Below are 16,813 nucleotides of genomic sequence, written 5' to 3' on the forward strand. Positions count from 1 at the left end.
TTCCATACAGAGTAACGTTTCCCACCGCTTCCATACGGAGTAACATTCACGTATGTTGTTCAGTTCGGACGCTGACTCTCGATCGAGGCTTTCGGTTAAAAAACATGTAAATTCTGGAGAACCTGAGCCAGTGAGAGCGCTCATGTATTTCAGCTACTCATATCCAAGACTTCATCACCAAGACTTCCAACCAACTAAAAAAAATAAAAAAATAAAGAACAATAAGTAACTCCAAAAAACCATACCAGCTGCTGCTTGAACCAACAAACTAAATATCTGCAGGGGGGAGGAGGGAAGCAACAATCGACCATCATATTTTCTCCCTCGCTTGACGAGGCTCACGTGCTCCATGATAAGACGGCTCCTGACAGTCGGATGATGCAATCAGGCGCGCTTCACGGCGGGCTGGGAAAATCGAATGTGGCAGTTTTTTGCGCGGTGGCCAAACGGCGGGCAGCCCGCTAACCTGCGCGCTCGCGTTGGCCCTTTTCCAGCAGACGTCCGCCCGCTTCGCCAATTAATGTCATTTGAAGCCAAGAGGGACCTTGCGACTCATTACACGAACGCCTCCGAGGGGCCGCCGTCGCCACTCAGGGGCCAACGGCACGGGTGGGATAACGGTTTTAATTACCAAATTCACTGCGGAAAAAATGCGGGGCGAGTCTTCCGCGTTTCTGGCAGGGACGAGATTAAAGGCCGTTATTGGCTTTTTGTTGTTTGTTTGGACTCCTCGTGCGCTGACTTTCTTTTTTTGGTGGCTTTTTAAAAGAAGAGTGCGGAGGCAAGGAAGGCGAGGAAGGGTTACTGTTTGTGCAATTACTGTCTGACTGTCTGTGAGGGTTTTTTTTTTTATCAAGTCAAACATTTTCCCCAATGGCTTTTTCATTATTTAAAAAAAAGGAAAGGCGGAGTGGAGGAGACGAGGCAGAACTTGGCACACACAAATCCTCCCCACCCCGACCCCCTGCCTCCCACTTCCAAAAAATAAGGGTGCTGAGGTGCGGAAATGTCTCTTCACCAATTTTTTTTTTTTTGTTGACATCGACAGCCGTGCGTTTTTTTTTGTTTGTTTGTTTTTTTTGTTTTTTAACAGTGTCATTATCTCATTATTCTTTATTCGTGGTGGAAGTTGAAATGCAGAATAAGTCAAAGGAAACTGCAGGAGAGTCCGTATCGTACAGATTGATACAGACCCAGTTAGCTAGCTAAGCATTAGCTCTGTCTCCGCTCCTCCCGACTGCAGACATCAGGTCAGAATCCACTTTTTACAGCATTATTTACTGAGAGTTTTTTCATTTTTCACCTTTGTGAATGACAACCTTTGGAACCAAAAAAAAAAAAAAAATCTTTTTCTCGCTTTGAGCAATTTAAACAACCGCAAACTACGCAAAATGTCAGCCTCAGTGAGTAACCCTCTTTTCACTTCCTGCCCTCCCATCTGGGACGCGCGGCGTCCCATGCAAACAACCTATTGAAATGCGTTGCGTGTTCCCCCTTCATGCCGTTGACTTGTGTCAATAGTCTAGACCAAAAGAACCAGGTGGAGGCTGGTGGGGCCCGGTGGGGGCGGGGCCTGTGAAGCTGGTGGAGTCTGCTGCAAAGCTGTTCAGCAGGCCCGGATCAGTGGAGCGCGAGCTGGCCAAACACGTAGGAGGAGGAGGAGGCGGAGTGAAGGAGATAGAGGACAGATACAGTGGCGTCGAGGGCGAAGCGGAAATGTTGACAGAGCGAGAGAGAGAGAGCAGATATGAGAGAGCAGGAGAGAGAGCGAGAGAGAGAGAGCGAGCGAGGGATGGAGTTCAGCGCAGCGTGTCTAATCTGCCCTGTGGGACGGTGGCGTGAGGACGGCAGCGCCAGGCGTATAAACTCACCTGACAGTCGAGGCGACGTGACAGACGACACCCACCGACGACCGGATGCAACTGCGTATCCGGCCTATGCCGTTCAGGCCAGGGGGCGCCGTGCTGCAGCAGCAGCGAAGTCGCTTCCCAGCAAGAATCTTCACCTCTGCCTCAACTCTCTCCTAGTCCTCTCCTGGTTCTCTCCTGGTTCAGTGCTAGTTCCTTCCTATTACTCTCCTGGTGCTATGCTAGTTCTTTCCTTGTTCACTCCGAGTTCTCTTCAGTTCTGTCCTGGTTCTCCGTGGTTCTATGCTAGTTCCTTGCTATTACTCTCCTGGTTCTCTCTTAATTCTCTCCAGGTTCTTTTCTCGTTCTCTTCTGGTTCTCTCCTCGTTCTACTTTTATTCTACCTCTCTCCTAGTTTTTTTCTGGTTCTATCCTAGTTCCCTCCTAGTTCTGTCCTGGTTTTCTTCACATTCTCCCCTGGTTCTCTCCAGGTCTCTTCCAAAGACGTGAACTGTGCATGTTTTTCGTCCAAGATCTTCCACATTAGCTCTATGTCTGAATAGAATAAAAAACTATTTGAGCGTGCATATGAACTCTATTTTCCGGGCAAAGTTTTTTCGACCCTGTCCTGCTGTGGCTGAAGCGGCTCAGGTCGCTGAAGGGGTTAAACGGGGAGCAGTGGGAGCTTTGTTCAGGCGGAGAGACACGCAGGTCTCTGCTGGTTGCAGGTGTTGTTTGGATTTTTCTCTCCTCCTTGCATGCTGCACGTAGTTCAAGGAGTATGAAAAGGCCAGACCTGCCATTTTGACTATTTAACATTATGCATAAGAGAGACCGTGCCCGAACAATCTTTTAACCTTCTCTGAATACCCTCACATAAACAAAGCTAAATTTGCCTTTCAAAGCCGCTGGATTTGTAAGGAGGGGGGATTTTTTTTTTCCCCCGCTGCAGTGCTCTCCGCCGGCTTCTCTCTCTCTTTTTTTTTCCACGGCTAAATCCTTAAAAGCGAAGCAAACATCAGCCAGATTGAGGTGCCTTGCCTGAAGGAAAGCTTGGAGGGGCAAAAAAAAATATCCACCACTTCGTATTAGCGGAGAGGAAACCTATTCCAGATTAGGGTCGCCCTCTTCCGCCAGCTCACCTCCAATTACCGACGCTGGAATCGACATCTCATTGTGAGAGTGGTCGTTTCCGAGCGCCGCTGGAGGCGACATTTAGGATAAAGTCAATTCTTTGGGAGACTTCGCGGCAGTCAAGGTGGCAGCAGCTGATTATGCGGACCAAGATGTGTGTCTGTGTGAGTGCGAGTGCAGCCGGTTTGGTGCAGCGATGACTCTCCTTGCAGTCAGGCTTCGGGAGGAGCAGCAGCAGCAGCAGCAGCAGCACCGCAGGCCAAGTCAGGACAGAACCTGAGAGACACTGTGACATTTAGAAGGCACCTCCCGCTGTCTGGCTAGATAGACTGGATATTTGTCACGGTCTCTCCTCTACTCTGCACACCGAGCAGTTGTCTCTGAACGGAGGAGGGAGATAAAGTTACATATGTGCCCAACAGACCAATGAATGTCACCTTTTTCTCCCCTGCGGGCACCTTTGTTGTGGGTGAAATGTTTGCATTGCGTGCAGACGAGAACAAGTGCCAAGTGGAGTTTGAAAACTATTCGCTGTTGCACTTCTGCCGCCGGAGTGGTGAAGGAAGGAAGCCTCTGTTTACAGCATCTTGCATAAATGTTGCTCCTTATCTCCTGGCAACTTGTTGTCATTATATATCAAAATGCCAGAGTTCCATCCTTGTTCCAATGAGCTACACAAACCTTCAAGAACTAAAAGCAAATGTTCCGCCACTTTGTCTTTCTTTTTTTTATTCTTCACATGTAAATTAGTCCAATTAACCTCTCTACAATGACAGAAAACAATATATTTAGCCTTCTGTTTGCTGCCTCCTGCGAAAAATATAAGTTTGCTCTTCCTTTGCTGGACCGCCAACGTGTTTTTGAGGGTGCAGAACACAGAGGAACACATTGTTGCAGTTGTTGTTGTTGTTGTTGATGATGCTGTTGTTAATGTTATGTATTTGTGACGCCATGAAAAACAAGTAAAAGCAGTTTGTGCCGATCGGGCTGACAGCCTAGAGAGAGACTATTCTTAGAAAACACGGGCAAAGCGAACTCGTGCGAAAGAAGAAAATATGCCGTATGAAATGATCACGCTCGCCCTCCTTCATCAAAGACCAGAACATGCTTCGACCATGCATCGGCATGCAGAGAGAGAGAGAGCGAGAGAGAGAGAGAGAGAGAACATCAGTGAGAGAGCATCAGAGTAGTCAATCACTGGGAACCGCTGATTAGCATTAATGGCGCTCCTCTGAGCAGCGTTGGCATCCTCTTGCATTCCAATCACAGAGATTTCATGGCTCCTCTCGGCAGGCGGCTCCGGTAATTGTGAGAGACCAGAGAGCTGCGATGAGCGCTATCTGCTGAGCCTCCGATACGCACTTATCTTTCAGCCGTTTGGTATTATGAAAAGAGGGGTAAAAAGAAAAAGAAAAAAATAGGAAAATTGCTTTTAAAAAGAACTGACTGACGCAGTTAGTTTAATGAGAAATAATGCCGTTTGGAAGCGGTGGAGAACGGAGTGATTATGGAAAAGGAAAGACAAACATGACAGACAGGAGGAACGTGAGTGAAGACCTCAGTGGGGAACAATTTGAGTTATTGTTTAGGGGTTCCACCCCCTCCCACTGCAGAAGGGCCTCATGGTTGTAACGTAATCTTGACGCGAAGGAAGCGGAGACTCGCTTTGACGAGCGCTCGCCCTGAAAGTGTCCAAAGCCAACGAGAAGTAGGACACTCGCCTCAGTGTTCCATCAAGTGGGAGAGAGACAGACCGACCCAGATCCGCACCCCCCACCCTCGCACCCCCCCTCCCTCCAACCCCCAGCTTTTATTCAGCCATTTTAGGTGCTTGGCGATTTGCGTCTCCATTTCAGTCGTTTCTCGCTTTCCTCCTCCTCCACACCCCCCCACACCCCACCCCACCCCCCTTTGACTCACTCCCACCTCTCGGCCCTCGGAGGCTACGCAGAGGTGACTCTAAATGGCAGTGCCGCGTTCAGACAGCTGCTGAGATGCCACACGCTGCTGAGCAACATGGGGTCTGATCGCTTGACTTGTCTCTGGAAAAAAAATAAAATAACATAAATAAATAAATAAACCTCTCTAGCACTGCTGCTTCTTCCACTGTAAAATAAATAAATAAATCATCACCTCCCAGACCATCTTGCCTTGGCTCCGGCACGCTGACACCTGAAAGACGCCGCTGCCTGCTAACAATCGGCCGGAGTGGCCGAGAAACTTTGTTAATCATTCATCGCAGCCTTTCATCTCTTTATGCATTCCAGGGAGTTTTGGCGCCGTTCCGGCTGATTTAACACATCTGTAATGCGCCCGATGTGGTCATGAATTGGAAATGAGTGCGCGCTAAAAAAAAAAAAAAAAAAACCCTGAGCGGCATCAAGCTGTCATGACAGCCATGCACACGGCGGTGGCATATGTTCCGCCCGCGTGGCCTCGGTGCCTTCGCCGCAGGAGAGCGTTTGCCTCCGCTGCGCCGCGACGTCCCTCCGAAGAATCGTACCAGCACGGAGGTGATCAGAGTGTCTGTCCTGCGGTTAGAGCAAACATACAGTTGACAGGGAGTTTAATAAATAGATAAAAGAAGGGAGAGCTTTTATGGCAGTGGCTAACATGGAGCAACAAGTAGTTGGCTAACTTACAAGTGCAGAGGTTTCGTGAGGAAAAGGGACTAGCAAGAGCGGAAGCTGCTACGATACATGGAAGGCCACTTGGCACACACCTGTTAGCATTGCAGCTATCTGTAAAAATCATCAGGAAAGGAAGTCTGTTCAGCCGTCGTTTTTAGCGCCAGCGGGTGAAAAGCCCGCTTGCTAAGCTAACAGCCAGAACTGGAGCTACCGACTTCCTCTGCTTAGTCATGGTTGGATTGGACAGTGACTTTTTAGGGAGGGATTTAGCAAAGAGTCAGTTAACGTTCCAGAGGCTTCCGTCACCTTGTTCTTGCAGCTCTGCTTTAATCATATCACAGTTAAACACTCATAGCAATAGATCAGTTTTACATTTTATTCTTTAGTCCTTTTTAGTCTTATTTTTTTTTAAATGAACGTTACAATGTTAATATAGCAAGGCGCCTTAATTAAATTAGATCAAATACTACGCGGGAACTGGCTTTCAGCAGTATACTACATCACGTACCGCCGCGTCGGTTTAGATTTCTGCAAAGACGGCACATGAATATTAACGCAACTACTGAACTGTCCTGACATAAACTTTTGCATAGTTTGAAACCAAGTTCATTTATCTACTTATTGCTTTGCATTGACAAAACCCAGCCAGAGTGGGGCACTGGAGCCTCCAGGGTCTCAAGGCAACCATGCGGTAAACATCAACATAAATCAACACATAAATAAATGAATACAACCATTTTTTCAACCCTTTCGGCTGAGCACCATGAAACATATTTTGGTTTATCTATAATAATATCAGTTGGGTTTTTTTTTTAGTGTCACGGTTGTTGGGTTTGTTTAGCGACTCCGTCAGCCCGTAGAGGGAGGGAGCGACACAGCTGATATCATTGAACAGAGAAGCGGAGAGACAGAGGAAACAGAATCCTCCTTTCTTCCCACCGTCTACCATGATTGAGGTACAATTCCCCCCCCCCCCCCCCCCCCCCCCCCATCACCACCACCACCACCAAGTAAAAACACTCAGTGATCCATCTTAGCGTCGACGTCCCCAGCACTTGTTTACGGTCGGACCGGCGTCCGCGCTCCTAATTCCAATGCAGCGTGCAAGAGACTTTGCCAGACAAACGAGCACCTTTGACAGAATACGATATTAAAAATAAACATCAAACAACCATGCGTGTGAGAGTTCCCTTGCACATTTTTGTGTTTACATCCGCGTTGGCGCGCCTGTGTGTGGCGAGGAGAGCGTGCCCGGAATAGCACGCGTACGTAAACAGATGGCTCCGTCTTTTTCATTTCCCACACTTCTTCCATCCTTCCTTTTTCTTTTCTTTTTTTTTCAATTCCCTGACAGCGAAGTTTTGTCCGCGCTTTGCTCAGGGCTAAAAGAAGCCTTCAGAGCCACCAGGGAAGCTGCTCCATCCGTTAGAGCACCTTCACGCAGCCTCCGCGCTTCCTGCTTTGGATTTATTGTCGGCTTTTGGATGATGTGCAGCTGCCGATGGAGCCACTCGTCTCCCGTCTAGTTGTTTTTTTTTTGTTGATTTGCATGTTAGCCCAGGCACGGCGGAGGGGGAACGTGCAAAACGCGGAGGGCAGCTCTTCAAACAAGCTGCCGTCTTCTGCGCGTCCATTCAAATCATTTCACCCCGTGACTCTTTTACCAAGCAGCTGCAGCGATGCATGTGATTGTGCCTAAAGGTATTCACCACGGGAAAACATAGCGAAAGGTCAAAGTCTTCCTTTCGTGTGTGTGTGTGTGTGTGTGTGTGTGTGTGTGTGTGTGTGTGTGTGTGTGTGTGTGTGTGTGTGTGCGTGTGCGTGTGTGTGTGTGAGTGTGTGTGTGTGCATGTGCGTACACTTTTTCGCTGATGAGCGTTAGTAGCCTCATTTTTTTACTTCAAGCAACAGCAGGTGTAAACTGGTAGTTTCACAATAATTTAATGACTCATTGACTTGTAATGGGGAGAATGCTACCCATGTTAATGACACAGCGCCCCAGGCTGGTCTGACATGGAATAACTGCACAACTTTCAAGGTCACTTTTTCAAGATCTTTTTAGCGCCCTTATGCGTTCTGCAACATACAGAGACTGCTAGTAAGCTAGCTTTGCTTCTTGTAGCCGGGTAAGATTAAAGTATGCAAAGTGTTGTAGTAATGTAATTCAATACCAGGCCAGCTGGGGTAATGCTGAGTTATGGCAGGGGCACCGTTTCCTCATTAAAATTCAGTAAGGCATAAAAATGATCATTTTAAGGTAGAGAATCTACCCATTGTTGTTTTTAAAGGGCCTTCGTTGTCGAGACTGCAGGTGAGCAACACCGAGTGCAATTAGAAACGGCGTCCGTGTGGTGAAAGCAACCAACGAGAGGAACCAGTGTGGGACCAAGTGTGTCCCCGCTCGCCTGACTGCGCACCGGTTTCATTCTGGGCGTAGCGAATAGAAAGTGCTCAAATTCAGCGGCACATTAAATTAAATATCTGCCGAACAGATTCTAATTTGATCACCCAAGCTGTTTCAATTTCATTAGCCTGGTCCCTAATGGACTTTCACAGCATATTATTCCATCTCAAACAAATCCCATTCATTGGATTTTATTTTTTTTTGTCACTTTTTTGCAACCATGGGGAGCAACTTGCATGTTGGTGATCATACAAACCTATTATTATTTGTTTATTTTTTTCTGTGTTGCAAAACCTCAGAATGGAGCGTTAACACAATCGCAGAATCACAGCGCAAGCGCAGCAAGTGTGTCTGTTTGTTTCTATGTAACCGTTGCCCCTCTTTTGCATGCTGCTGCTGCTGCGTCGTGTGTGCTTTTGCTTTTTTTTTTACCCCTTTGTGTTGAGGTGCAGCGGAGCGGCAGGTCAGGCAGGCGGGCAGCTGCAAACTCGTATCCAAAACCTCCACCACGGGTTTGAAGCCAGCTCGCAATTTGCGCTGCATTATAATCATGTCAGCTGTGAGGTATCAGGTGTGTAAAATGGAAATGAGCGACACTTTGCAACTTTGACCTTGTGTGTCGTCTCTCCAGAGCCACTGATCTGTTTTTAGTTTCATCCTTTGTTTCTGTTTTTTTTTTTTTTTTTTTTTTTTTTTTGCCTTTTGTTGTTGTTGTTTTCTGAGAATCTTTGTTCACAAACCAAAAAGTCAGTTTACATTATGTATATTCGATTCAAGTCGAACAGTTAAAAAAAGGAATCAGGTCCGCTTTCGGGATTTATAATCAGCTACAACGTCTGCAAATGTCAACAAATGCTGAGCATATTTTTATTTAGCAATTTAGCAATCGGATTTGTTTCCGTGCGTGGCAGGAAAACAGTAAACAAGCATGAAAGTGCTAAATGTGCAAAAAGCAAAGAAGAGAGGGGGTTTGTTGAAATGCGTAACAATATAAATGCAAATCTAACCACTAAGAAAACAAATATTTGTCTTTAAAATTAGTTTCATACCCATCGGAAAAAAAGATGGCAGCGAATAAAATCTCTCCTTGGGCGGGGGGGAGACGCAACTCCGTCAAAGTCCCAAACTCCCTTCCTCCCCACCCCCCACCCCCCCGCCCTCCAAAAAAAGTGGCAGCGCCCGGTGGTGCCAGCGATTAGGATCAGTGCAGAGTCAGTGCTCTCCACTTCCAGAAGCGGAGCTCCGAAAAGTGCGATAGCGGCGGTGGAGGAGAGTCTGCGGCGGCGGTGATAAATGTTTTCACCCCGGCAGTCGGCCATTAGTGTCAGAGCAAGTTACAGCCACAAGAGCCGACAAACAGGAAACGGAGAAAGAGTGGGCGTAAATAATTGATAAGGTTGACCCCGGCGCCGTTCATATTCTGCGGCGGAGGATCAAACAGCGAGACGCCCAGTTCGACATTGAGCCCGGGCGAAGGAGTCGGAACCATTACCTCCACCGGGGCCGCCACCGCCACCAACGCTGCTGCTGCTGCTGCTGCTGCTGCTGCATGTTTGTATTAAAAATGCAATTCCTCTACAATCTGGGCTAATGCTAGCTGGCACTCCTGGGCATTAACCAACTGGCTAATGGACTCGCTGCTATCGCGCCGCCAATTACCTTTGGACGCGGCGGGGGTACAAAAAAAAAAAAAATGAAATAAATAAAATAAATTAAAAAATAACAGAGCGAGGCGGAGGCCATTTTGTTCCCTGTCGGCCTGCCGAAGCTGTTCCAGACGCTCTCAGGTGTGAAATGCAGCCTGTGCCAGACCTCAGGGCTCTTTTAGGCGCGATCAATATTTCAAAGGGCCCCGAGCTGCTGCTGCGCCTTGTACACCCACCACCACCACCACCTGCACCACCTCTAACCTCACTACCAGCAGCAGTAGCAACACCAACACCACTACCAGCAGCAGTAGCAACACCAGCACCACCAGCAGCAGCAGCAGCAGCATTGGCGCCGCCGCTACCACATCTTTATTTATAGGAATCTGAAGGAACCTTTGGGACCATAAACTAAGAGAATTGGACAATTTTCAAAGGGGAAGTTCACTCAAATCAGGTCCAAGTCAGAAGCCCCAGACTCTGCATTTAATTTTGAAAGGACACTTTGTCCAGTTACAATGTTGTCTTTAGTCTGTTAATTTTTTTTTGCGTTGCTTCTTTGTGTGGTTCGCTTCTTGCAATTTTTTTTTTTTTTTTTCCGTTGCCCCGTGTTGTCGCCCCCAAAGGTGTGCAAGTAATATGACATGCGCAAACCACAATGCAATCTCACATTTGCATCCGACAAACGTTTGAGTGGGCGGGGCCAACCCGGTAACCGTTTGAACCGTTGTGCTTCTTTTTTGTTGATGTTTTTTCTTTTTCCTTTGTGCGTTCTAAAAGGCGGCCGCTGATTGGCACGGCGCTACGCGCAGATGGTTGTGGGACGGAAAAATAAAAACGGCACAAAAAAAACACAAATCTCGTTCAAAGCCATTTCTCCCGAGCTGTCAGAGGAATGAATGCCTTTCATCTTGGTTTGTTTTTTTCATGCATGACACAATTTTCCACAACCAAGTTCCTCCGCAGTGCGATTGTCTCACCTGCCTCGTTTTTTTGTTGTTTTTTTTTCGGGGGGGGGTTGGTTGTTTTCTCAAAGTTTGGAGCATCTTTAGCCGCTTCACCAAAATGACCCTAAACGACCTTGAAATGACTTTAGCGAGCGATGCTTTCATTTGAAGACCACAAACTCTTCCCGAACTCTTCCAACCTCCACCACAGCTTCACCAGCTTCACTAGCTTCACTGTGCTCTTCTGATTTTTGCTCCTGCTCGGCGGCGGAGCCCCCAACGTGCCGCCTCGCCGTTAGCAGAATTTCCCGCCACGGGGGAGGACGCTGCGACGCGGCTACGAACAGACAGCGACAAATCGCCGCGCCGCCTCTTGAGTTATCTCTGTCAATTACCAACGATGAATGGCCGAGAAGGCCGGGCGCATCAATCCGCTCCCCACCATCGATCCCGCTCCCTCCCGCTTCCCCAAATGCTTCAACTTTTTTTTTTTTTTTTTTTTTTTTTGATGCCCTCGAACCACAGGAGCTAACTCCAGCGCTGATGTCACATGAAATAAGATGGGGGGTGGGGGGGTGGGGGGGGGCAGCCAGAGGGATATGTAACCCAAAACTCCCCGTCCGGTGGAACGTGTTGACATTTTCGGCTATCAGATCCGCGGCCGCGAGGCCTTAATATAGATCCATCAGAGTCGGCCCAACTATACGACCACCTCGGTGCCGGATTTCAACGGACGTTTGGCTGCAACTCAATAGCTTTTCTTTTTTTTTTCCTTTTTTGCGGGCAGGACAAGAAAAAGAAGAAGACAAAAGAAAGAAAGCTCCCGCTTTAATAACGTCCTCTGGCCTCAAAGTGCTTTCGGTGCATGTCTCTGTTATGGGAAAGATTTTTTCTCCTCGGCCGAGCTAAACAAGAGAAAAAAACAATGTCTTTTAGATGTGCGAGTCGCGAAATGGCCGTTCAGCAGGGCGGAGGACGGCTCCCTCTCGTCGCCCGGCAGCACAGCTGCTTGCTGCCGATTGTCTGCGTTGGCTGTCGGCGGCCCTTGCCCACCGATGCCCCCCCCCCCTTTATTTAAGCCAGCCTCTCTCTCTCTCTTCCTCTCTCTCTCTCTTCTCTCCACGACGCCCGAGGCGCCGCCAGCGTCGGAGGCATTGATCGGCGCTGAATTGGATTGCGGCGGGGCCTGATTACTGATGTCAGAGTGTGCCGGCTCACATGGGACCCCTGAAGCTCCTCGTGCCGAGGAGCCCGAGCCCCGGCCTCGCCATGCAGCCGACAGACAGACAGAGAGAGAGAGAGAGAGAGAGAGAGAGAGAGAGATGGAATTGCATTTATCAGTCTTGCTTACAGCGGAGCGCGAGCGGCCCACGCGCGCTCTCACAAGCTGCCGGTCTGATCTGGTTCGCACTCCCACGACAGTCAAAGAGTCGGCGGTGATCGGCAATTTAAACACACATTGAAGGCGCTAAAGGGGAGCTTCCATGTTCTGGCCAGCTCTCCTTTGCATTTTTGCAACAGCCTCGTGCAGTTCAACTTGAGTTATGTCCAGAAAGCAGGATGTTTAGCCCTCTGTTTGTAGCTAGAATGCTCTAATTGTTTTATACAGTCAATATGAAACCTAGGGACGTTGAAATCAGTGAAATATCCCTTTAATTTTCTATCTGTGATCTACTTTTATATCATCATGTGATCCAATATCTATTGTTATTTAAATAGCAGCATATTTAGCCCTCTTACCACTTCATGTAGTTTTGGACCTTCCATATGTTTTTAAGGGACAACAACATATGATTCATCCCCTGCTTGCACCAGTGCCCTCTGTGACATCATGCACAGCTGATCTCTGATAGGTGGCGCCAACAAACAAAGTAAATGATGGGCTTAACTCGGCGTAGAGACACGTTTTTTTATTGGAACAATGGCTCGCTAAATTTTTGCATTTTTGTCTTATTTTTTTGTGCTGTGCAACAGCATTCGCAAGGTTACACCGCAGGTCTGCAGGTGTGTGGGTGTGTGTGTTCCTCGCCTTCCCACCGGGGCTCTTTTGCGCGCTCCTGGAGGCCATTCTCTCCGCACATCACTTGTTTACGCCGTGCAACAGTGTCCGTCATCTCTTCCGCTAAGAGAACAATAGTCGTGTTTGCTGCTGGAGTTTTTTCTTTTCTTTTCTTTTCCTTTTTTTTCCCCGCCCCTCTATCCCCTTTGCTCGGGAGACAATGAAGTGCCTTCCCGCCTCGCGAGCGACAGGCCAATAAAAAACGTAATTGGATCTGTCAATCAAATATTTGCTGCAGCGTGCGTGGAGGTGGGAGGGGGAGTCGGTGGGGGGGAAGGTTGTAGGTGGCGTAGCTGACGGACGGGCGGGTGGGTGGTCTGCTGGACAATAGCAGCGTTTCAAGAAAGGAAGAGGCGAGCGCAGCGACGCAAACTCTCAGCCGCCCCTGCAGAGGTGTGCGATTGTTGCGCCTTTGTCGTACCGATTAGCGTCTTTGTTTGTCGGTATTAGCGGGTCGCTGATGCGACTTTTGATGCGACGGCACTGGAGAGCCGGAGCCGCTGAAGGTCACCGTGTGGGTTACACACACACACACACACACACACACACACACACACACACAGCATTTTGGGGGTGTTTTTTTCCCTACAGATAAAGGTCCCCTCATTAGTCAAGAAAGCTGGGATGCTTTTTTTTGGTCCCATTTTTCCCCCAGTGCCAACACACTGGAACACACACATACATGCACACAGACGCTGAGCCTCACCTCCTCACATTTAATCCCCCTGCCACTGTTTGACCCTGTCCAGGCTGCGGGGATTAGGTTTATTTCCTGTAAGAAAGTGAAATCTGGACCGGGGCTCGGAAATAAGGCTGGAGATGGCGAGATAGTTTGTAGGAAAGATGATTCACTCTTCCCGCCAACTCTTTGGCAACTTTCTTAATACGATTTTGTCCATTTTAAAGGCATCTTTTGTTATCACCATTTAAGTAATGGGTTTTCAAATTCAAAGGACCAATAGCCATTTTTTAGATGGTATTTTTCATTATCTTAGATGCTACTGGATCAACCTCTTATGAACAGATTATTCCCCCCAAAAATGGCACAAAACAGCATATTTAGCCCTCTGTTTTCGGCCCCTGACTAAAATTGTTTTTTAAAATGGATAAATATCAAGGTGGTCATGATGGGGGTCATGGTGGACGGCTGATGTACCACAGCCCTTTGTGACATCGCAAAGGCCTGATTTCAGGGACTGAATGCTTTGGCGTAGCATTTTGTAGCGCTAGCCCAAGAAGAGCGATAGGACTTTTCATCTTTCTGGGGAGTTTGTGGACAGAATGGAGACATATTACTGAAAACATTGGTGCAGCGGAACTTTTTTCCCTCTCACACTTTAACACACGTCACGTCGATGGTATATTGTAAATAACTGGCGTGGCCCTCAAGGGGGAAAAGAATCTGTCATCTCCTTTTCCATGAGAGTGCGTTCAGTTCCAGCCCGCAGCCACTCGCTCCCTCCAGAGGGAGGCTTTTTTTTTATTTAACGCGACGTGTCAGGGATACAGGAAATAACTTGTTGCCGCGCCGCTCCACTCACCGAGTCGCCCCCCAGAGGGAGGGGGAGGGGTCGGGAGGGCCGTCGGCCCGTCCGTGCTCCCGTCCGCAAAGGCTTTTATTGTATGAATTTTTCATTTTCTCCAAGTTTTTAATGACAACTGCTTCAATTAGGAGCCCATTTACAGCCCTCCCGACACGAACGTTAAGTGCACATTCAAATATTCAGGCTTCCTCGGCTCCCGCTCCCAGCCCCCGCGCTCGCCTCTTAGGAGATGGTTTTCTCGTGTCCCGGGCCACGTTATTTTTCCATTATTAGTCCAGCCTTGGAGGAGAACCGCCGCCACCGCTGCTCACGGCACAGCGGCGTCGGTGAGTGCACGCCGCCGTGGCATCTGCCTCTGTGAGCGGACAAACATATGCTGCAGCCGCAAGAAAAGAGGAGCCAGACGACACGGGCCGCGGCCACCTCGGCGGGTCGCAGGGCTTCAGACAGGAAGTTGTCAGTGCAGGGCTTCGGTGCACAGGAACATTTCAGCCGAGTACTTCAGTGGCCCTGTTTTAGAAAAAAAGGATCCTTTTTCTGGATTCTGATTATTTCTCGGCGTCCTACTTAGGATCACCGAAAATGGAGATTTCACCCTTTGTCTAGTCACTGGTTATTTTTTAAATCTAACCTAACAATTATGGAATTTCATGAATGTAATAAATTCCACACATCGCTAAAACTACGAGGAAAATCAGAAACAGATAATCAGGTGCCTGGAAGGTTCCGCAGAAATGGACGGAGGTCATTGTACAGACGTCTCTGCTGGATTCCCGGGTCCAACTCGTCCTGACACCATGTTTTTCTACTACTTTTCCTCGCGTTAGTTCGGATGGGTTTGGCCAGTTCCTCTTGCGCGTAAACAAACTTGACACACGCGAGAAGCCGACGTGGCTGCAGCGAAACTGTCGCCGCTCTGAGACGAGCCGCCGCATCTTCCCGGACACGGAGCCATGTTGTTTCCTCTTCTGTCGTATTTATTTTACGTTCCGGCACGAGGTCCTGCGGGTCCTCCATTCGCACTGCCACGCGACAGACTTTTGTTCCCTCTGTAAAACTCCACAGGCGGTGGATGATTATAAAGAGCCCCCATGGAGAGCGGTGAATGGGTGAATCATGACTTTTGAGTTTTCCATCGCTTAACAGAGCCTGCGTTAAAACGCCAATGCTTCTCTGCTATTGATTTCACTCGTGTCGTACTTGTCCTCTCGTCAGGAACACAAACCCACAGATGCACCGGGGAAACCTGTATTGAGTCCTGAAGGACCACCGGCTCTGATGAAATGACAGTTAAAAAATAAATAAATAAATAATCAAATAAAAAAGTCTGGCAGGATCGTAATGTTCAATCCTTTGACTGGATGAGATATTTTAAAAATGTAAAAGCACAGGGGAGTGAAAGCACAGGTCGGCCTTATTAAGTGCTCTACTTCAGCATTAAGAGCCCTGCAGGGACGGGCCGAGTTTAAGAGTTTTGTCTCTCACGTCGGCGGAATTGCATCGGCGCCCCTGAGCCTACGAGCATTGTTAAATTCAGCCCCCGACATTTTTTTTTTTCAAGGTGGGCACGTCTCAGCTGATCAGTTAACAATATGTGAGCTCCGCCTGCACGCCCCCACGCCCCTTCCCTTTTTAATTTTGCTTTTGTTATGAGAAAAGCTCCCCCAGCTCCAGGGCTTCTAAAGTAGGTAATTACACCCAGAGGGTCCCAGCGGGGGATTAAAACAAATGACACAGAAAAACACACAGCCGCCGTCTTCAACGCCACTCAACCCAGGGCCTCGGCCCTGCCCCGTGCTCTCCCGCGCCCTGCTTGTGAGGCTCACTTACGCTTGTGAGTGAACAAAAGCGGCTGTGATAAGACGCAGTCCTGGAAGAGTGGAAAAAAATAAATAAATAAAGGGAAATCGGAATCACCCAGGCTGAGCGGAGATGAGTCAGGAAGTGACTGTTCGCCATTAGTCGCTAAACAAAACATATGGCATTTGCGCAAGGTTGGGGGCTTTTTTTTCTTCCACGTGGCAAGGGGCCACAGCAGAGGAGGCATCTGTCACGGCATTTTTGCGGTGACAGGAGGTGGCGAGTATTACTCATCATTACATTCTCAGCTGGCAGCCTATTTTCATCACATTACGGTGGCATAATGAAGCGTGGCGCGCTAGCGTCGCTCAGGTTCTCCGATCAGCTAGCCATTAGCACCAGGCGAGGGCGTTCATCCAGGCGGCTCTTATTGAACTTTTCTTTTTTTTTTTGCACGTAGTTTATTTGATAATTACTGAATGGCTGCACAACAATAGGTGGAGTGTCGGCAGAGGCCGCGGTTCAAATTTTCAATTTTGAAGGGGTGCGAGACACGCAAGCGGAGCCGCTTCTGTTGAAAGGGGAGTCACTGTTTCGTGACAAAGTCGCCGTATTTGTCGCTTTTTCATTTAAATTGATGCCAGAAGTTGGTGGTGCCGTGATTTGCAGTGACGGCCTCAGAGCAAAAAGGCTTGATTAGCGTCCACCGGGTCTTTCCGAGTGTATTGTCTGTGTTGTCCCTGTGTCTGCTGGTACAGGTACAGGATATGCACATTAGGTTGGCAAAAGGTGGATGGACAAG

General features: G+C 48.4%; 1 protein-coding gene across 1 annotated transcript in view; it reads left to right on the top strand.

Moving 5' to 3' along the window:
- nrxn3b (neurexin 3b) overlaps positions 1-16,813 on the top strand; it is a 272,751-nt gene that overhangs the window by 214,171 nt on the left and 41,767 nt on the right. The gene's annotated exons all lie outside the window — the stretch shown is intronic.

This window comes from Nelusetta ayraudi, unplaced genomic scaffold, assembly GCF_046127955.1.
Source record: "Nelusetta ayraudi isolate G7.1 ecotype Tasmania unplaced genomic scaffold, CSIRO-AGI_Nayr_v1 ptg000100l, whole genome shotgun sequence".
NCBI classification, from domain to species: Eukaryota; Metazoa; Chordata; class Actinopteri; order Tetraodontiformes; family Monacanthidae; genus Nelusetta; species Nelusetta ayraudi.